This window comes from Mesoplodon densirostris, chromosome 6, assembly GCF_025265405.1.
Source record: "Mesoplodon densirostris isolate mMesDen1 chromosome 6, mMesDen1 primary haplotype, whole genome shotgun sequence".
Taxonomy (NCBI): domain Eukaryota; kingdom Metazoa; phylum Chordata; class Mammalia; order Artiodactyla; family Ziphiidae; genus Mesoplodon; species Mesoplodon densirostris.
Window position 1 is genome coordinate 70,542,748 of NC_082666.1, and position 22,993 is coordinate 70,565,740.

The window sequence follows — 22,993 nt, forward strand, 5'->3', positions numbered from 1 at the left end:
CCCAAACATTTTCATCCTTCCAAAGGGAAACCCCATATCCATTAAGGAGCTACTTCCCATTCCCTGTTCCCTCAGCCTCTGTCACCATCAGTCTTCTTTCTGTCTCTATGGATTTGCCTTTTCTGAATATTTCGTATAAATGGAATCATACAGTATATGACCCTTTATGTTTGGCTGCTTTCCCTTAGCATAATGCTTTCAAGGTACATCTGCATTGTAACATGTATCAGTACTTCATTCCTTTATATAGCTGAATAACATTCCACTGTGTGTCAGTACCACAATTTGTTTATCCATTCATCCATTGATGGACATTTGGGTTGTTTCCACCTTTCAGCTACACTGAATAGTGATGCTATGAACAGTGTATACATATATTTGTTTAAGAAACTGTTTTCAATTCTTTAACACTAGAATTGCTAAATCATATGATAATTCTATGTTTAATTTTTTGAGGAACTGCTAAGCTGTTTCCACAGCAGGAATGTGATTCTTGATGGAAGCCACAGCCTTATTAGGTTGACAGCTGGAGATCTTGGCTGTTTTTTCCCAGCAAACCCTGAAATTGCTGTTTGCTTCCTAGAAGAAGCCTTGGAACATGGTGCTTCGGTCTACCCTGTTCCCACTCTCTCCACCCTGCCCACCTGGAACTGATTCTTGGCTCTGCTCCCTTATTGTACATATCAATGTAAACCTTGATCTGCCATAACCTTCTTCAAACTTAATGATTTTTAAATGTTTGTAACATTTTCAATTAACACATCCACAGGAAAAAAACATAAAACAAATGTACCATTTAATGAATCAAACAACCCTTTAACCACCACCCATGAAAGGAAATACAACCTTGCCAACCAACCCAGAAGCTCTCCATGAGAGCCTAAGTCCCCATTAAAAATAACCACTTTCCTAACTAACCTTTATGCTAATTGCTTTCTTACTTTTATTTCTAGCTTTATCATCCAAGTGTGCATCTCTTGTCCTCTATATTTCCTATAATTGGTACTTGGATCTAAAGGACAATCTAAATCAAGTTTGATTTTTTTTGGAGTGGAGACTGCTTCACAGATGGCTTTGTGCAACAAGAGGCACATAATGGTTACTTTGAGTTGTTAAGAGCCATTGATGCTGAATGCTTACATCCTTAATTCATTAGACATGCAAAATGTTTTCCAGCTGTTCCTTCTTCATTTATTTGTTGGAATATCGTGTCAAGAGAAACTTTTCCTCATCTGCTCTTTAGTTATCCAATCACATAGTCTGTATTGTAAAGGCAGGATAAATGCTCGATTTTTCTCTTTATTTACCAATTTTCAAAATAAAGTTCTTTACCATCTTTCAAAGGTGAACAATTAAAACTTTTTTGCATGATTATGAATTCACAGTTTTAAACACATTCAATATGTTTCAGTACACTGCAGTTATTATCCTTACTGATGCTCAATTTGTCAGATTTAGTTCTGAACTGTTGATCAAGTAAAACTCAAATGGTTCCTGGGTTATATCAGGGCCTGTGGACTGCAGGATTCACTTAGCTAAGTCTGGTGTGAGAGATTCTTAGAACAATTTTTTGTGCTTTTAGAATCTGCTGAGAGAGTGCGGACTCCTAGTTTAGCAAAAACATTCTGGACAGCTGCACCTCTTTTTAAAGTGGGGGCAGCCAGGAGGGTGATTCCATGAATCCACTCACAAGTCTCATTCATGCTCCTGTCAACCTCCCTCCAGCATGTGCAGTATATGAGCTAGGCAGATTCCTGTGACTCAATTCAGAGGTAAAGGAAAAATGAAATTCTCTCATCATGCTCACATGAGCAGGAATGTGTGTGGGTCTCATGTCTTGGGAGAACTCCTTGTAGTTCATTATTTTTCCAGCCCAACCAAGATCCTCGCATCTCCAAAAAGCATGTCCCAGCTTAGCCAAACCCCTTTCCCCAGTTAAAGGAGAAATAAAGGGAGCAATCTGGGGACTCATAAAGATAGAAAAAGTGAACCCCCCTGAGACCTTGGATTGTGTCATGTTCATTCAAAAGACACTATGCTGTGGTTAAGAAGATAAGTTAGATAAATAAGATAAGTCCAGTGGTTAAGACTCTGCACTTCCAATGCAGGGAACATGGGTTTAATACCTGGCTGGGGAGCTAAGATCCCATGTGCTGTGTGGCAAGGCCAAAGTATAAAAAAAAATAAGTTAAAGTTATAATATTGACTTTGTGAAGTTTTTAAGCTTTGATAACCTCAGAAGTATAAAGGCTAAAACCTGACGAAACTTAGTGTTTTTATACTTACTTAGTTTTGTACACTTTGAGTTATAACTTTAACATTTTTGTTTCAGTCATTATTTGCTAACTCGAATCAGAGGGACTGAAACAAAAAAAATTAAAATTATTCAATTATTATGAAAAATTCACAAAACTAAATAAAGTTGAAACAAAATTGAAATAATCAAATTTTCAAAATGATGCTTTTGGGGCTTATCTCTAGAGAGTAAGATTATAAGGGCACACACTTTTATTCACTTGTCTGCACTTTTTTTTTTTTTTTTTTTTTTTTTTTGTGGTATGCGGGCCTCTCACTGTTGTGGCCTCCCCCGTTGCGGAGCACAGGCTCCGGATGCGCAGGCTCCGGATGCGCAGGCCCAGCGGCCATGGCTCACGGGCCCAGCCGCTCCGCGGCATATGGGATCCTCCCAGACCGGGGCACGAACCCGTATCCCCTGCATCGGCAGGCGGACTCTCAACCACTGCGCCACCAGGGAGGCCCTGTCTGCACTTTTAAAATCATTTTTAACAATCAACATGGATTTTATTTACGGTAAAAATAGATGTACATTTTGAAAAATAAGCTTTAAAATGAGAAATAAACTTTTGATATAAAATGGTGAATTCTTTGTCTATAATGTACATATTACCTGGAATCTTCTGACTATTTGAAATTTCTATTAAGAATAATAAATTGTATTAACATTTTCAATCAAGAGCACTATGGGCTACTGGAGGTGATTAGAAGTCAAGGGAGGGATATTGTAAAATCAGAGAAAGTAAAGGTATCATGGAATCCCTTTAGGAATTTGCAGCCTAATTTAAAAAAGTAATGTAGTGGAAAGTTTATGTGTTTAGAAACATGCAGACATGGGTTTAAATCACTATTTACTAGCTCTTTGATCTTAAGCAAGTCAGTCTTTTAAGGCTTTGTCTCCTCATCTGTACAATTGAAATTTTTATCTTCTTTATAGAATTAGTATGTGAATAAAACAGTACAGATTAAGCTTCAAGTACAGTGCATGATGAATTCTTGAAGTTTTCATTTCTCTGAAGAGGTTTATTTTACTCGTTTTAATTTTTTACCTTTTAAAAACATTTTTTACTGTGGTAAAATATACATAATTTTAACCACTTTTAAGTGTACAATTCAGTAGCAACAAGTACATTCACAAAGTTGTGCATCCATCACCACTGTCCATTTCCAGAACTTTTTCATCATCCCAAACAAAAGTTTTGTACCCATTAAACAATAACTCCTATTTTCCCCTCCCTCCAGCCCCTGATAACTTCTATTACACTTTCTGTCTCCATGAATTTGCCTATTCTATGTACCTCATATAAGTGAAATCATGCAATATTTGTCTCACTTATTTCATTTAACATGTTTTCAAGGTTCATCCATGTTGTCACATGTGTCAGAATTTCATTTAAGGCTAAAAATATTTAATTGTATGTATATACCACATTTTGTTTAACACTTCATCTATTGATGGATATTTAGATTGTTTCCACTTTTGGCTATTGTGAATAATACTGCTATGAACATTGGTGTGCAAGTATGTGTTTGAGTCTCTACTTTCAGTTTTGGGGGATATATACCAAGGAGTGAATTTCTGGATCATATGGTAATTCTATGTTGAACTATTTGCGGAACCACTACATTGTTTTCCAGAACAGCTGTACCATTTTACATTCCCAACAGCAATGTACCAAGGTTCCAATTTCTTCACATCTTTGCCAGCCCTTGTTATTTCCTTTTTTTTTTTCCTTTTGCATAGTAGCCATCTCAGTGGGTGTGAAGTGGTCTCTCACTGTGGTTTTGTTTTGCATTTTCCTAATGACTAGTGATATTGAGCATCTTTTCAAGAGCTTATTAGCCATTTGCATATCTTTTCTGAAGAAATGTCTATTCAAGTTCCTTGCACATTTTTGAATTGGGTTTTTTTGTTGTTGAGTGTAGGAGTCCTTTATATATTCTGGAAATTACCCCTTATCAGATATGACTTGCAAATATTTTCTCTCATTCCGTGGGCTGTCTTTTCACTCTCTTGATAATGTTCTTTCATGCACAAAAGTTTAGGATTTCAGCTTATCAAGTTCAACTTATCTATTTTTTTCTTTAGTTGCCTTTGTTTTGGTGTCATGTTCAAGAAGTTATCACCAAATCCAGTCTGATGAAAACTTTTCTCTGTGTTTTCTTCTAAGAGTTTTAAAATTTTTTTAATTTTATATTGGGATTTACAATGTTGTATTAGTTTCAGGTGTACAGCAAAGTGATTCAGTTATACATATATATATATTCTTTTTCAGATTCTTTTCCCATTTAGGTTATTACAGAATGCTGAGTAGAGTTCCCTGTGCTATATAATACGTCCTTATTGATAATCTATTTTATAGTAATGTATATATCTTAATCCCAACCTCCTAATTTATCCCTCCCCCTCACCTTTCCCCTTTGGTAACCATAAGTTTGTTTTCTAAGTCTGTGAGTCTGTTTCTGTTTGTGTAATTAAGTTCATTTTTATCATTTTTTTAGATTCCACATATAAGTGATATCATATGATATTTGTCTTTCTCTGTTTGACTTACTTCACTTAGTATGATAATCTCTAGGCCCATCTATGTTGCTGCAAATGACATTATTTCATTCTTTTTTATGGCTGAGTACAATTCCATTGTGTATATGTACCATTTCTTCTTTATCCATTCCTTTATCAGTGGGAATTTAGGCTGCTTCCATGTCTTGGCTATCGTAAATAGTGCCACTCTGAATATTGGGGTGCATGTATCTTTTTGAATTATGGCTTTCTCCAGATATATGCCCAGGTGTGGGATTGCTGGATCATATGGTAGCTCTATTTTTAGTTTTTTAAGGAATCTCTATATTGTTCTCAATAGTGGCTGTACCAATTTATATTCCCACCAACAGTGGAGGAGGGTTCCCTTTTCTCCACACCCTCTCCAGCATTTATTGTTTGTAGACTTTTTGATGATGGCCATTCTGACTGGTGTAAGGTGATACCTCATTGTAGTTTTGACTCGCATTTCTCTAATAATTAGAGATGTTGAGCATTTTTTCATGTGCTTTTTGACCATCTGTATGACTTCTTTAGAGAAATGTCTATTTAGATCTTCTGCCCATATTTTAATTGAGTTTTTTTTTTTTGAGCTGCATGAGCTGTTTGTATATTTTAGTGATTAACCCCTTGTTGGTCTCATTTGCAAACATTTTCTCCCATTCTGTGGGTTGTCTTTTCATTTTACTTAAGGATTCCTTTGCTGTGCAAAAGCTTTTAAGTTTAATTAGGTCCCATTTGTTTATTTTTCTTTTTATTTTAATTACCCTAAGAGGTGAATCCAAAAAGGTATTTCAGCGATTTATGTCAAAGAGTGTTTTGCCTATATTTTCCTCTAAGAATTTTATAGTATCTGGTCTTACATTTAGGTCTTTAATCCATTTTTTTTTTTTTCTTTTTGCGGTATGTGGGCCTCTCACTGTTGTGGCCTCTCCCGTTGCGGAGCACAGGCTCCGGATGCGCAGGCCCAGCGGCCATGGCTCACGGGCCCAGCCGCTCCGCGGCATATGGGATCCTCCCAGACCGGGGCACGAACCCGTATCCCCTGCATCGGCAGGCGGACTCTCAACCACTGCGCCACCAGGGAGGCCCAGGTCTTTAATCCATTTTAAGTTTATTTTTGCATATGGTGTTAACAAATGTTCTAATTTCATTCTTTTACATGTAGCTGTCCAGTTTTCCCAGCATCGCTTATTGAAGAGACTGTCTTTTCTCCATTGTATATTCTTGCCTCCTTTGTTGTAGATTAATTGACCATAGGTGTGTCAGTTTATTTCTGGGCTTTCTATCCTGTTCCAATGATCTTTATTCCTGTTTTTATTCCTGTACCATACCGTTTTGGTTACTGTGGCTTTGCAGTATACTCTGAAGTCAGGGAGCCTGATTCCTCCAGCTCCGTTTTTCTTTGTCCAGATTGCTTTGACTATTCGAGGTCTTTTGTTTTTCCATACAAATTAAAATTTTTTTTGTTCTACTTCTGTGAAAAATACCATTGGTACTGAATTCATTAATGAGCTCTAATAGTTTTTGAGTAGCATCTTTAGGATTTTCTATGTATAATATGTCATCTGCAAACAGTGACAGTTTTACTTCTACTTTTCCAATTTGGATTCCTTTTATTTCTTTTTTTTTTTCCTCTGATTAACTGTGGCTAAGATTTCCAAAACTATGTTGAATAAAGGTGGTGAGAGTGGACATCCTTGTCTTGTTCCTGATCTTAAACGAAATGCTTTCAGCTTCTTACTGTGGAGAATGATATTAGCTGTGGGATTGTCATATGTTGACTTTATTATGTTGAGTTATGCTCCCTCTATGCCTACTTTCTGGAGTTTTTAATCATAAATTGATGTTGAATTTTGTCAAAAGCTTTTTCTGCATCTATTGAGATGATGATATGGTTTTTATTCTTCAATTTGTTATTGTGGTGTATCACACTGATTGATTCACACATGTTGAAAAATTCTTGCATCCCTGGGATAAATCCCACTTGATCATGGTGTATGAACCTTTTAATGTATTATTGGATTTGGTTTGCTAGTATTTCGTTTAGGATTCTTATGTCTATATTCATCAGTGATATTGGCTTGTAATTTTCTTTCTTTGTGGTATCTTTGTCTGGTTTTGGTATCAGTGTGATGTTGGCCTCATAGAATGAGTTTGGGAGTGTTCCTTCCTCTGCAATATTTTGGAATAGTTTCAGGAGGATAGGTGTGTTAACTCTTCTCTAAATGTTTGATAAAATTCACCTGTGAAGCCACTGGTCCTGGACTTTCGTTAGTTGGGAGTTTTTTAATCACAGTTTCAATTTCAGTACTTGTGATTCATCTATTCATATTTTGTATTTCTTCCTGGTTCAGTCTTGGGAGATTGTACCTTTCTAAGAATTTGTCCATTTCTTCCAGGTTGTCCATTTTATTGTCACACAGTTTTTTTTTATAGTAGTCTCTTATGATCCTTTGTATTTCTGTGGTGTCAGTTGTAACTTCTCCTTTTTCATTTCTAATTTTATTGATTTGAGTCCTCCCTCTCTTTTTCTTGATGAGTCTGGCTAAAGGTTTATCAGTTTTATTTATCTTCTCAAAGAACCATCTTTTAGTTTTATTGATCATTGCTATTGTTTTCTTTGTTTCTATTTCATTTATTTCTGCTCTGATCTTTATGATTTCTTTCCTTCTACTAACTTTGGCTTTCATTTGTTCTTCTTTCTCTAGTCGCTTTAGGGTTATGTTTAGGTTGTTTATTTGAGATTTTTCTTGTTTCCTGGGGTATGCTAGTATTGCTACAATTTCCCTCTTTGAACTGCTTTTGTTGCATCCCATGGGATTTGAATTATTGTTTTTGCATTTTCATTTGTCTCTAGGTATTTTTTGATTTCCTCTTTGATTTCTTTGGTGCATCACTGGTTGTTTAGTAGCATATTGTTTAGCTTCCATGTGTTTTTGTTTTTTGCAGTTTTGCTCTTGTAGTTTATTTCTAATCTCATAGCATTGTGGTTGGAAAAGTTTCTTGATATGATTTCAGTTTTCTTAAATTTACTGAGGCTTGCTTTGTGGCCCAGCATCTGATCTATCCTGGAGAATGTCCCATACACAATTGAGAAGAATGTGTATTCTGCTGCTTTTGGATGGAATGCTCTATAAATATCAATTAAGTCCACCTGGTCTAATGTGTCATTTAAGGCCTGTGTTTCCTTGCTGATTTTCTGTCTGGATGATCTGTCCATTGATGTAAGTTGGGTTTTAAAGTCCCCCACTATTATTGTGTTACCATCAATTTCTCCTTTTATGGCTGTTAGCATTCACCTTATATATTGAGGTGCTCCTATGTTGGGTGAATATATGTTTACAATTGTTATATCTTCTTCTTGGATTGATTCCTTGATCATTATGTATTGTCATTCTGTGTCTCTTGTAACAGCCTTTATTTTACGATCTATCTCGTCTCATATGAGTATTGCTATTCCAGCTTTCTTTTGATCTCTATTTGCATGGAATACCTTTTTCCATCCCCTCACTTTCAGTCTGTATATGTCCCTAGATCTAAAGTGGGTTCTTGTAGACAGCATATATATGGGTCTTGTTTCTGTATTTATTGAGCCAGTCTATATCTTATAATGGGGTTTCATTCCCTTTCAAACTCCATGGGCTTCCTTGAGGTGTCCAGATAGAGAGGGAGCAGGGCAAGGCTAGCAGACAGAGCCTGGGTCCCCTCTATCTCAGCCAGAATCACTATACTCCATTTTTTAAAAATAGATTTCATTGATAACAATGATTTAGTTTGTGTCCCTTATCCTGTCGAGAGATAAATTGAGCCCTGGAGTTTCTGACTCGCCCAAGGTCCAGCTGCTTAGTTCTTGAGCCAGCACCAACCCTGTAGTACATGTATTAACTCCATTAATTTTCACAACAGCTCAATAAAGGTGCAGGTACTGTTATTAGCACACTCATTTTATATGTTCTTATTGCCATTTTGTTAATTGTTTTGCCTTTGTTTTCGGAGGTCTTTTTTTCCCCTCTCTTCTTTTGTTCTCTTGTGATTTGATGACTAACTTTAATGCTATGTTTGGATTCCTTTTTCTTTTCGTGTGTATATCTATTGTAAATTTTCAGTTTGCAGTTACCATGAGGTTTTGATATAGCAGTCTATATATGAACAAGATTTTAAGTTGCTGGTCTTTTAATTTCAAATGCATTTCCAGTATCCTGCATTTCTACTCTCTTCTCAGTTGCTGGTTTTGGTATCATATTTGTGTGTGGATAATTTCCTACATTTACTGTATGTTTGCCTTTACTGATGGGTTTTCCCATTCATAATTTTCTTGTTTCTAGTTGTGGGCTTTTCTTTTCCACCTAGAGAAATTCTTTAGCCTTTGTTGTAGAACTGGTGTGGTGGTGCTGAATTCTCTTTGCTTTTGTTTGTCTATAAAGCTTTTGATTTCTCCATCAAATCTGAACGAGACTCTTGCTGGGTAGAGTATTCTTGGTTGTAGGTTTTTTCCCTTTCATCACTTTAAATATATCATGCCACTCCCTTCCAGCCTGCAGAATTTCTGCTGAAAAATCAGCTGATAACCTTATGGGGATTCACTAGTATGTTATTTGTTGGCTTTCCCTTGTTGCTTTTAATATTTTCTCTTTGTATTTAATTTTTGTCAGTTTGATTAATATGTGTCTTGGTATGATCCTCCTTGGGTTTATCCTGCCTGGGACTCTCTGTGCTTCCTGGACTTTGGTGACTGTTTCCTTTCCCATGTTAGGGAAGTTTTTAGCTATTATCTTTTCAAATATTTTCTCAGGCCCTTTCTCCCTTCTCCTTCTGGGACCCCTATAATGTGAATGTTGGTGTATTTAATGTTGTCCCAGAGGTCTCTTAAACTGTCCTCATTTATTTTCATTTTTTCTTTATGTTCTGCAGCAGTGATTTCCACCATTCTGTCTTCCAGCTCACTTATCCATTCTTCTGCCTCATTTATTCTGCTATTTATTCCTTCTAATGTTTTTTTTTTCATTTCAGTTATTGTATTGTTCATCTCTGCTTATTTGTTCTTTAGTTCTTCTAGGTCTTTGTTAAATATTTCTTGTAACTTCTTAATCTGTGCCTCCATTCTTTTTCTGAGATCTTGGATCATCTTTACTATCATTACTCTGAATTCTCTTTTGGGTCGATTGCCTCTCTCCTCTTCACTTAGTTGTTCTTTTGGAACAACTTGTTCATTTGTCTGAAACATATTCCTTTGTCATCTCATTTTGTCTAACTTTCTGTGATTGCAGTTTTTGTTCCGAGGCTGCAAGGCTGTAGTTCTTCTTGCTTCTGGTGTCTGCCCTCTGGTTGGTGAAGCTTGTCTAAGAGGCTTCTGAAGGCTTCCTGGTGGAAGGAACTGATGCCTGCACACTGGTGGGTGGAACTGGGTCTTGTTCCTCTGCTGGGCAGAGCCATTTCAGGGGTGTGTTTAGACGTGGCTGTGAGCTCGAGAAGGTTTTAGGCAGCCTGTCTGCTGCTGGATGAGGCTGTTTTCCTGCCCTGTTGGCTGTTTGGCCTGAGGTGTCCCAGCACTAGAGCCTACAGGTCTTGGTGCTGAAAAGGTGGCCTCCAGGAAAGCTCACACCAGTGAGTACTCCCTGGTACCTCCACCACCAGTGGCCTTGTCCCCACAGTGAGCCACAGCTGCTCCCCACCTACCCAGCAGACCCTCCAAGACCAGCAGGTATGTTTGGCCCAGGCTTCTATGAAGTCACTGCTTTTTCCCTGGGACCCAGTGCACACGAGACCTTGTGTGCACCCTCCAAGAGTGGCATTTGTGTTTCCCCCAGTCTTGTGGAGTTCCTGTGATCAAGCCCCACTGGCCTTCAAAGCCAAATGCTCTGAGGGCTCCTCCTTTCAATGTCAGACCTCCCAGCTGAGGAGCCGGACATGGGGCTCAGAACTCTCACTCTTGTGGGAGAAACTCTGCAATACATTTATTTTCCAGTTTGTGGGTCGCCCATCCAGCAGGTATGGGATTTGTCTTTTTATCATGTATACACCCCTCCTACCATCTTGTTGTGGCTTCTTCTTTGTCTTTGGATGTAGAATATCAGTTTTTGTAGGTTCCAGTCTTTTTTGTCAATGGTTCTTCAGAGTTAGTTGTGATTTTGGTGTTTTTGTGAGAGGAGTTGAGCTCAAGTCCTTCTACTCTGCCATCTTGTCTCCAACCTCTGAAAAATGTTCTAAGAAGTAAGAGTTTTATAGTTTTGCTCTTACATTTATGTATTTGATCCATTTTCAGTTAATTTTTATATATGGTGTAAGGGAAAGGTCCAAAACCATCTTTTATGATGGATATTTGTGCTGAATATAGAATTAGGGCTGGTCAATTTTTGGTTTTTTTTCTTTCAGTATCTTAAAGATTTCATTCCATTGTCTTTGGACAAGACTGTTTTTTATATTGTTGTTCTTATGTATGTTAATGTATCTCTTTTCTCTGGTTACTTTTTTTTTTTTTTTTTTTTTTTTTTTTTTTTGCGGTACACGGGCCTCTCACTGTTGTGGCCTCTCCCGTTGCGGAGCACAGGCTCCGGACATGCAGGCCCAGCGGCCATGGCTCACGGGTCCAGCCGCTCCACAGCACGTGGGATCTTCCCGGACCGGGGCATGAACCCGTGTCCCCTGCATCGGCAGGCGGACTCTCAACCACTGCGCCACCAGGGAAGCCCTGGTTACTTTTTTTTAACTTTTGTTTTTTAGCAGTTTGACTATGATATACCTAGGAGTGTGTGTTTGTGTGTGTGTGCGCGCACGTGCACACGCGCATGCACACACACACATATGCACCCTTATGTGTGTTTTATCCTGCTTGGAGTTTGCTGAACTTCTCGGATTTGGATGTTGATGTTTTGTTGAATTCCAAATTTAAGATATTTGGCCACTATTTCTTAAAAGATTTTGTCCACCTCTTCTCTCTTTTCCTTCTAAGACTCTAACTACACACATGTTAGATCATTTGATATTGTCCCACAAGTCAAAGAGATTATTTATTTTTCCTTTATCATATTTCTTTCTGTTCTTCAGATTGAATTTCTATCAGTCTGTCTTCAAGTTCACTGACTCTTTCTTCTGCCATCTCCAGTTGTCTTGTTAGCACATCCAGTGGTTTTTTTAAAACATTATTGTACGTTTTAGTTGTAGCATCTTCATTTATTTTTAATAATTTCAGTTTCTCAGCCTAGAGTCCTATCCTTTCATTCATTAAGATAATATTTTCCCCTGAGGAGTTGCTTCCTCTCCTCTCTTAGTCACTAGGTTGGTCATAGGGTTAAATCTCAGTATAATTCAGTTGGGTTGACTGGGCCTATAAGGGAGGAAAGAGAACATATACGAAATAAATTGCAAGAGTCAGCTAGCATGTGTGAGCAGTTGTCAGGGTAATATCCTCAAGGTTTGATGTCGAGGATGCTGGATCAAGGGGCCTCAAATGTAAGAGGAGATAAGCAGAATTCCTTGACTTAGGAGCACTTTCTTGGAATATGAGATTTAACACCTTGGCAAGGACCCCAGTGTATAGGACAAACTGTGTGACTCTAAGTCACCTTCTAAGGTGACTCTTAGAAGGTTGGAAAGAATGATGGCTACTGCTGAGTTTCCCAGAAGATAGCAGAGTAGGAAGTAAAGAGGCTGAAGGAAGTAACCATGCTGAAGTGATTATATTATGTGAAACGAAAGACTCTCAGATGATTATGTGCCAAAGAAGGGCCCAGAGTACATGTCATTTTTTCAAGCTATTAAGAATGAACTGGTCAAAAGGATATGCAGGATCATTAAGAAGTTCAGTGGCAGCTCTTTTCTGCTTACCCAGACTGTTGGTAGGAGATGCAGTCACAGAGCCGGGTTCATTAATATCATGGGGATGATGGGACCCGTGAAGTAGTAAATTCCTGGTGGTAGTACTTGACTACTTAAAGCCAAAGGGTCACAATTTTCATAATGACCAGCAAAATCAGGTAGGCTGCCAAGAAACCTTGATCTTCAGGGAGTTATTGAAATAATTATGGAGTTTGGTACCCCATAGGCAAAATATACAGGCAGCCATTTTGGCAGGTATTGTACAACCAAAACAAACAAAAAAAGCGGGGGAGGCAAGCATGGAGGACAAAGAAGCTGAGGGCAGAAGCCCCAATAACATTATGGCACCTTGCTCAGTTCCTAGATATGAGCCAATTTTAGATCCAGAACCCATTGACTGGGTCCCTAGGAGGAAGGACCTTGAAACATGATAGCAAGTATATGCTATAATGATTTTTTCAGTTCTTCCTTATGAACATTTACTCAAGTGACTATACACTGGAGAAAAAGGAGTGCCCAGTTCCTTTGACATAGGACGGAAGAGCTATAATAGTACAAAAAGCCAAGTAACCTGGACAAGATATGAAGTCAAATGCAGTATCACATCCTTGTGGTAGAGGTGGGAGGGCAGTGCTGGTAGAAATTAGTGCCACTTTAAAGGCTTAAAGGACATAGTGGTAATGGTCCTTATCATATCTCCATTTAATTTATCAGTCTGTCTCCTGCAGAAACTGGCTAGATTCTGAAGGATGACTGTAGCTACTGCAAGCTCAACCAAGTAGTAGCCTAGTAGCAGCTGCTATGCCAGGCATGGTATCCTTACTAGAGTGTATGGATAAGGCCTTCAGTAAATGGTATGCAACTATCAATTTGGTGAATGTATTCTTTTCTACTGCAATCAGGAACAGTCTGACCTGGCATAAAAACAGATCTCTAGACTATTGGAACAGAATAGAGAGTGCAGAAATAAACCTAAACATATATGGTCCACCAATTTTTGACAAGGGCACCAAGAACACACAATGGAAAAGGAATAGTCTCTTTAGTAACTGGTATTGGGAAAACTGGACAGCCATATGCAAAATAATGAAATTGGACCTATATCTTACACCATGCATAAAAATCAACTCAAAATGCATTGAAGACTTAAGCATAAGACCTGAAACCACAATACTCCTAGAAGCAAAAACAAATAAACAAAAAAAACAAAAAACCCAATTTAAAAATGGGCAAATGGGGCTTCCCTGGTGGTGCAGTGGTTGAGAGTCGGCCTGCTGATGCAGGGGACATGGGTTCGTGCCCCGGTCCGGGAAGATCCCACATGCCGCGGATCGGCTGGGCCCATGAGCCATGGCCACTGAACCTGCGCATCTGGAGGTTGTGCTCCGCAACGGGAGAGGCCACAACAGTGAGAGGCCTGCGTACCGCAAAAAAAAAAAAAAAAAGGGCAAATGACCCGAATGGACATTTTTCTGAAGAAGACAACACCTTTTGAAAAGGTGCTCAACATCATCATTAATATACAGGAAAATACAAATCAAAATTATAGTAAGATATCACCTCACACCTGTTAGGATGGCTATTATTTTAAAAATCAAAAAATAACAAATATTGGTGAGGATGTGGAGAGAAGGAAACCCTTGTACACTGTTGGTGGGATTGTAAATTAGTCCAGCCATTATGGGAAACAGTATATCAACTTCCCCAAAAATTAAAAATAGACTACCATATAATCCAGCAGTCCAACTTCTGGGTATATATTCAAAGAAAATGAAATCACTATCTTCAAAAGATATTTGTACTGGCATGTCTGTTGTAGCATTATTCACAATAGACAAGACATGGAACAACCTAAGTGTCTGTCAGTGGATGAATGGATGTAGAAAATGTGGTGTGTGTACACACATGCATGCACGCACCCTCACACACACACACACACACACACACACACACACTCACAAGAGTTCAGGGTTTTGAGGGGCATGAGCCTCCCACCTCCTTTCATGGCCTTGCAATAAACCTTTCTCTGCTCCAGACTCCAACATTTCAGTTTGTTTGGCCTCACTATGTGACTGGCACTAACACAGAGAGAAATATTATGCAGTCATTAAAAAGAAGAAATGCTGTCACTTGCGGCAACATAGATGAAACTAGAGGGCATTATGCTAACTGAAATAAACCAAACACAGAAATACAAGTACTGCAAGATCTTGCTTATATGTGGAATCTAAAAAAATTTGAACTCACAGAAACAGAGAGTAGAATGGTGGTTATCAGGAGCTGAAGGATGGGGAAAATGGGGAGATGTTGCTCAAAGGTACAAACTTTCAGTTATAAAATGAGTAACTCCTGGAAAGCTAATGTGGCATGGTTACTGTAGTTAAAATAATGTATTGTAAACTTGAAATTTGTTTTTTAAAAAGAGAGAAACAGTCTGATCTTTTTGTTATTTTTGTGACAATATCACATTGTTTTATTATAGCTTTGTTGGGTTTTTGCAATATATGTAATTAAATATTCAATCTATTTCATATCTAAGAATATCTATCTCTCTAAGACTTTAAAACCATCTTTTTCATTTGTAACTTCTGTCTTGTGTATCTGTCTTGCTTAACAGTAAGAAACCTGAGAAATTAAATTATCTGCATGATTGCTTAAAGCAGGGCTTGTCAAACTTTTTTACCTAGCACACATAGAAAATGATAACATTTGCACAGCCACCTGGAGTAAGCAAAAAAGGCATCTCAAATCCAGACTGACCTGGGGGGGTTTGGCTCCCAAAGAAAGGAATGCAGAGAGATAAACCAGATGGGTTTCAATTTAACACAGGAAGGTAAGAGTGGGTAGGCCTCATTGAGAAGGTGTCATTTAAGCAAATTCTTAAAGGAGATGAAGAGTTAGTCATGCAAATATCTGGGGGAAGATTGTTCCAGTATGAGGAAACAGCTGGGACAAAGCCACAAGGCTAGAGTGACACATTTGGCCTTTAGAAATAGCAAGAATTCCATTCTGAGCAAGGAAGAGTGTAGGGGGAGATGCTGTGGGTATAAAGAGGTAACTATGGCATGTTAGATAGGGCCTTAAGGCTCAAAGAAAGGACTTTACTTTTATTCAAAGAGAAATGGGGAGCCACTACAGGCATTTAGCAGAGGAGTGGCATTATCTGAATAGACTGTAGGGGGACTAGGATCAAAGCAGGGAGACCTGAGAAGAGACTATAGCAGTAATCCTAGTGAGAGGTGATGTTGACTTAGACCAGATAAGAACAATGGAAGCAGTGACAAACGTTTGAATTCTGGATATTATGAAGGCTGACTTGGGCCAGTCACTTAACATCGCTGAATGTTAGTTATAAATCTGTAAAATGAGGATAAATAGTATCTGCCTTGTAGAGTTATTATGGGATTAAAGGACATAGTACATGTAAGGTGTTTAGTATGGCACATAGCTCAAAGTAAGCAGCAGGGCATGGAAGCAAAAAGTCTTATTAAAAGAATTCAGAAAATCTACACATTCATTTATGTACTACAAAAATACTAATTGAAATAAATATTTGTACTTTGAATACAAGTTCAAATTTGAACGGGTTATGGTTAAAGTTCCTTGGGGAAGCCACTTGGATAAAACTGAGACCATTGCACTTTTTTGAAGTACAAAATGCTTTGTTGTTGGCTAGAAATGCCCAACCACAATGACTGCCGGAGACTCCAGCCACAACTCTTATTTATTAAAATGTCTTTTAAGGAGGACACACTTGTGAGTCTCTGCATTTTGCCACTCCCACAACTTCATCTTTCAGCATCTATGCAGAGTCAGATTACCCAACAAGAGCTTTCAAGTCAAGAGAAAATTGGACAGGAGAATTAGTGATACCCGATTCAGAGTTTCCAGGTTAAACTTTAGATCTCTCTATCCTGACTTACCTCAAGACTTTTGGGTTCTATTGCTTAACTACAATTAGAAGACCAACCTTTCAATAATCCTGGTGTGTGTGTAATTGAAGAAGAATAAGAACTAAGGGCTACAGACTTATGATGAAGCACTTATGGTAACTATTTGAGTAAGTACATTGTTTAAGTCATACCACATTCTGCTCAACATTTATTTATTTATTTATTTATTTATTTATTTATTTATTTATTTATTTATTTATTTATGGCTGCATTGGGCCTTCATTGCTGCACGCCGGCTTTCTCTAGTTGCGGAGAGCGGGAGCTACTCTTTGTTGTGGTGCGCGGGCTTCTCATTCCGGTGCTTCTCTTATTGTAGAGCACGGGCTCTAGGCGCACAGGCTTCAGTAGTTGTGGCACTTGGGCTCAGTAGTTGTGGCTCGTGGGCTCTAGAGTGCAGGCTCAGTAGTTGTGGTGCATAGGGTTAGTGGCTCCATGGCATGTGGGATCTTCCTGGACCAGGGCTCAAACCCGTGTCCCCTGCATTGGCAGGCAGAGTCTTAACCACTGAGCCACCAGGGAAATCCTTGCTCAACAAACATTTTGACAAAGGGGGAAAACCTTTCAGGTTAATTTTTAAGAGATTATCCAGACTGTCTTGAGTAATATGATCCTCTGAAACTAGTGTGGCAGAGATAAATGGCTTTATGTGCACTCAGCACCTTCATCTTTATTATGTCTCCATGAGCAGGTGTTGGGCACGGAGGATACAAAGAAGAATGAGGCACCATTAGGAATTTCATCTAGGAGAGGGTGTCAGTGTGGGAAGCGTGACCCAGGGAGCATACTTCCGGCTCTGCCTCAGGCTAGACCCCCGGCCCTCAGACAGAGGTATCTGCCCAGGGAAGATGCCTAGATAGAGATGGGGACCTCTGGCCTTTGAGCTGGATACCTTCTGTGTGCCTCTCTAGGCCCACTCTCCGTCCCCCACAATCTGCTGGTGATTACAGAGGCTGACTTTATGGGCTGCCCCGCTCAGCAACTTTGCCCAGATGAGTATAACAAATATCTATTTCTGTCTCACGTGACACGAGGGCTGGGAGTTGGTGGCACATTTCTGTCTCTGTGGCTCAGCTATGGGTGTGGGAACACTACAGGTCTGTGCCACATGTCTGTCTTAAAATCCAGGGTCCTTAGCTGAAGGATCGGTCACTCTTGGGACATACAGGAGAGCGAGGTCAGGGCTTTTAGTTCCTGAGCTCCCTCCTTACCAAGTCTCTGCATGTTGATGGATTCCCTGTGCTGAACCCTCAGCTGCCACCTGACAGTCCTTTCCTAGAGCTACACTTTCTGGGCCCAGCCCTCTCCTCCTTCATGACCCTTCTAGCACAAAAAGCAGCACCATGCTTGGCTCCCCGTCGTACTGTGCTTGTAACTTTTGTAACTGATTCTTTTGTTAGCCCTGCTTGAGTTCCCTGTTTGGAGTGCCATTGTTTTCCTGCTAGGACCTCTCTGATAGAGCCTTGTCACAATAATTTAAAACTGCACTAATGGGACTTCCTTGGTGGTGCGGTAGTGCCAATGCAGAGGACACGGGTTCGATCCCTGGTCCAGGAAGACCCCACATGCCGCGGAACAACTAAGCCCGTGCACCACAACTCCTGAGCCTGTGCTCTAGAGCCCGTGAGCCACAGCTACTGAGCCTGTGTGCCACAACTACTGAAGCCCGTGTGCCACAACTACTGAAGCCCGTGTGCCTAGAGCTCATGCTCCACAGCAAGAGAAGCCACTACAATAAGAAGCCCATGCACTGCAGCAAAGAGTAGCCCCCGCTCGCCACAACTAGAGAAAGCCCGTGCACAGCCAAAAATAAAATTAATTAATTAATTAATTAATTTTAAAAAGCTGCACTGATGGAGCTGCCCTCAGCAGGTAGATCAGGGCACAGGAGAGGTGTGGGTGCCCTGGGACAGCAGAAATTAAATCCCAAGCCAGAAGAAGTCCATCTGGCCAGCAGCCACACTGCAGCCTGTGGAACCTGTTTTTCCCTTCTCTCTGGCTCCACTCCAGGAACATAAGAAAAAGCTTGGCCGTTGAGAGCAGTGGTTCACAACCATGGGGTCTGGACATTGGTAAAGTTCAGAAGCACCTAGGTGGGTCCAATGTTCAGCCTAGTGTTCTGGAGAATGACTCTGGCAGGTAGTTTCCTGGGAGATGTAGGGTTGAAAGACGTGAAGGCACTAGTGTGCAAAGTAGTCTCTCTGTGGAACATCAGAGCCCTCAACCACTTCAGAGCCCTCAAACCATGTGTGAAGGGCATGTGGTGATTGGGACCTGGCATCTCTGAAACACATCAGGCTAGAGTCTCACGCCAACCCTGTTTGCTCTATAGAGACCCCTTCCTGCAGTTCTCTTGCTATCTGCTGCTCCAGCCCACGTTAGTCTGACAACCTAAGCTACTGGATTTGCCTTCACTCTCTCCCTTAGTTCACGGTTGCTCTCCTCCTTCCTACCCATCTTTCTTTTTTTTTATTCATTTAACCAGAGTCTGGTTTTTTTTTTTCTTATCTGAGGTATAGTTGATGTATAATATTGTATAATTTTCAGGTGTACAGCACAGTGATTCACAGTTTTTAAAGGTAATACTCCATTTATAGTTAAAATATTGGCTATATTCACTATGCTGTACAGTATACAATTGGCTATATTCCCTGTGTTGTAGCTTATTTATTTTATACATAATAGTTTGTACCTCTTAATTCCCTACGTCTACCTTGCCCCTCCCCACTGGTAACCACTATTTTGTTCTCTATATCTGTGAGTCTTTTTCTTTTTTAAAAATATTTTATTGGAGTATGTCTGTTTTAAAATGTCATGTTAATTTCTACTGTACAGCAAAGTGATTCAGCTATACATATATATATTCTTTTTCATTAGTTTATTGAATATTGAATATAGTTTCCCTGTGCTATATGGTAGGACCTTATTGTTTATCCATCTGGCATATAATAGTTTGCATCTGCTAATCCCAAATTCCCAATACTTCTCTCCCCTACCCCTCTCCCCTTGACAACCACAAGTCTGTTCTCTATATCTGTGAGTCTGTTTCTGTTTCATAGAGATGTTCATTTGTGTCATATTTTAGGCTACACATATAAGTGATATATATGATACTTGTTTTTCTCTTTATAACTTATGTCACTTAGTATGATAATCTCTAGGTCCATCCATGTTGCTGCAAATGACATTATTTCATTCTTTTTTATGGCTGAGTAATATTCCATTGTGTGTGTGTGTGTGTGTGTGTGTGTGTGTGTGTGTGTGTATTTTTTTAAATAAATTTATTTATTTATTATTTATTTTTGGCTGCACTGGGTTTTTGTTGCTGCACATGGGCTTCCTCTAGTTGCAGCAAGTGGGGGCTACTCTTCCTTGCAGTATGCAGGCTTCTCATTGTGGTGGCTTCTCTTTGTTGCAGAGCATGGGCTGTAGGCATGTGAGCTTCAGTAGTTGTGGCACACAGGCTCAGTAGTTGTGGCTTTCGGGCTCTAGAGCACAAGCTTAGTAGTTGTGGCTCACGGGCTTAGTTGCTCCACGGCATGTGGGATCTTCCTGGATCAGGACTCGAACCTGTGTCCCCTTCATTGGCAGGCGGATTCTTAAACACCGTGCCACCAGGGAAGCCCCACCACATCTTCCTTATCCATTTATCTGTTGATAGACATTTAGGTTGTTTCCATGTCTTGGCTATTGTAAATAGTGCTGCTATGAACATTGGGTGCATGTATCTTTTCAAATTAAAGTTTTCTCCAGATATATGCCCAGGAGGGGGATTGCTGGATCATATGACAAGTCTATTTTTAGTTTTTTGGGGAACCTCCATAGTGTTTTCCATAGTGGCTGCACCAATTTACATTCCTACCAATAGTGTAAGAGGGTTCCCTTTTCTCCACACCCTTACCAACATTTATTACTTGTAGACTTTTTAATAACGGCCATTCTGACCAGTGTGAGGTGGTACCTCATAGTTTTGATTTGCATTTCTCTAATAATTAGTGATGATGAGCATCTTTTCACATGCCTTTTGGTCATCTGTATGTCTTCTTTGGAGAAATGTCTGTTTAAGTCTTCTGCCCATTTTTTGAGTGGGTTGTTTGTTTTTTTGTTATTGAATTGTATGAGCTGTTTGTATATTTTGGAAATTAAGCCCTTGTCAGTCACACCATTTGGAAATATTTTCTCCCAGTCCATACATTATCTTTTCATTTTGTTTATGGTTTCTTTTGCAGTGCAAAAGCTTATAAGCTTGATTAGGTCCTCTTTGTTTATTTTTGCTTTTATTTCTATTGCCTTGGGAGACTAACCTACGAAAACATTGGTACGATTTATTGTCAGAGAATGTTACCTTCTCTTCTAGGAGTTTTATGGTGTCTTGTCTTATATTTAAGTCTTTAAGTCATTTTGAGTTTATTTTTGTGTATGGTGTGAGGGTATGTTCTAACTTCACTGATCTGCATGTGGCTGTCCGATTTTCCCAATGTCTCTTGCTGAAGAGACTGTCTTCCCCATTGTATATTCTTGCCTCATTTGTCAAAGATTAATTGACCATAGGTGTGTGGGTTTATTTCTAGGCTCTCTATTCTGTTCCATTGATCCACATGTCTTTTTGTGCCAATACTACGCTGTTTTGATGACTATAGCTTTGTAGTATTGTCTGAAGTCTGGGAGGGTTATGCCTCCTCAGGATTGGTTTGGCAATTCTGGATCTTTTATGGTTCCATATAAATTTTAGGATTATTCTAGTTCTGTGAAAAAATGGCATAGGTAATTTGATAGGGATCGCAATACATCTGTAGATTGCTTTGGGTAGTATGGCCATTTTAACAATATTCATTCTCCCAATCCAAGAGCATGAGATATCTTTCCATTTCTTTGAATCATCTTCAATTTCCTTTATTAAAGCTTCGTAGTTCTTAGCATAAATGTCTTTCACCTCCTTGATGAGGTTTATTACTAAGTATTTTATTGTTTTTTTATTCAATTTTAAAAGGGATTGTTTGTTTACATTCCCTTTCTGGTATTTCATTGTTGCTGTAAAGAAATGCAATTGATTTCTGTATGTTAATCTTGTATCCTGTTACCTTGCTGAATTCATTTATCAGTTCTAGTAGTTTTTGTGTGAAGTCTTTAGGGTTTTCTATATATTGTATCATGTCATCTACGTATAATGACAATTTTACCTCTTCCCTACCAATCTGAATATGTTTTATTTATTTTTCTTGTCTGATTGCTCTGTCTAGGACTTCCAAACTATGTTGAATAGAAGTGATGAGAGTGGGCATACTTGTCTTGTTCCAAATTTTAGTGGGAAGGCTTTCAGCGTTTCACCATTGAGTATTATATTGGCTGTGGGTTTGTCATAAACAGCTTTTATTATGTTGAGGTATGTTCTTTCTTTATCCGCTTTCATAAGGATTTTTATCACGAATGGATGTTGAATTTTATCAAATGCTTTTTCTGCATCTATTGATATGATCATGTGGCTTTTGTCTTTTCTTTTGTAAATGTGGTGTATCACATTGATTGATTTGCATATGTTGAACCATCCTTCTGACTGACCCTGGGATGAATCTAACTTGGTCGTGGTGTATGACCTTTTTTATATATTATTGGATTTGGTTTGCTGATATTTTGTTCAGAATTTTTGCAATATTTATCAAAGATATTGATCTATATATTTTTTTCTGATAGTGTCTTTGGTTTTGGTATCAGGGTGATGGTTGCTTCATAGAATGTCTTTGGGAGTGTTCCTTCGTCAGTCCTTTAGAAGAGTTTGAGAAAGATCAGTATAAGTTCTTCTTTGTATGTTTGGTAGAATTTGCCTGTGAAGCCATTTGGTCCTGGTCTTTTGTTTGTAGGAATTTTTTTTTTTTTTTTTTTTTTTTACAGATTCTGTTTCACTTCTTGGGAATTATCTATTTCTTCTTCATTCAGTTTTGGTGGGCTATATGTTTCTAAAAACTTGTTCATTTCTTCTAAATAGGTTGTTGGATATGTTGACATATAATTGTTCATAGTATTCTCTTACAGTTTTTTGTATTTCTGCTGTATCAGTTGTGATTTCTCCTCTTTCATTTCTTATTTTGTTTATTTGAGTCTTCTCTCTTTTCTTCTCAGTGAGCCTGGCCAGAAGTTTGTCAATTTGGTTTACCCTTTCAAAGAACCAACTCTTGATTTTATTGACATTTGTCTGTTGTTTTTAATCTCTATTTTATTTATTTCCTCTCTGGTTTTTATTATTTCCTTCCTTCTGCTGACTTTAGGGGTTTTTTTGTTCTTCTTTTTCTGATTCTTTTAGGTGGTGGGTTAGGTTGTTTATTTGAGATTTTTCTTGTTTTCTGAAGAAGCCCTTTATGACTATGAGCTTCCCTCTAAGAACTGCTTTTGC

General features: G+C 38.8%; 1 protein-coding gene across 1 annotated transcript in view; it reads left to right on the top strand.

Moving 5' to 3' along the window:
- The window catches only part of RANBP6 (RAN binding protein 6), a 286,493-nt gene that overhangs the window by 231,069 nt on the left and 32,431 nt on the right, over positions 1-22,993 (top strand). The gene's annotated exons all lie outside the window — the stretch shown is intronic.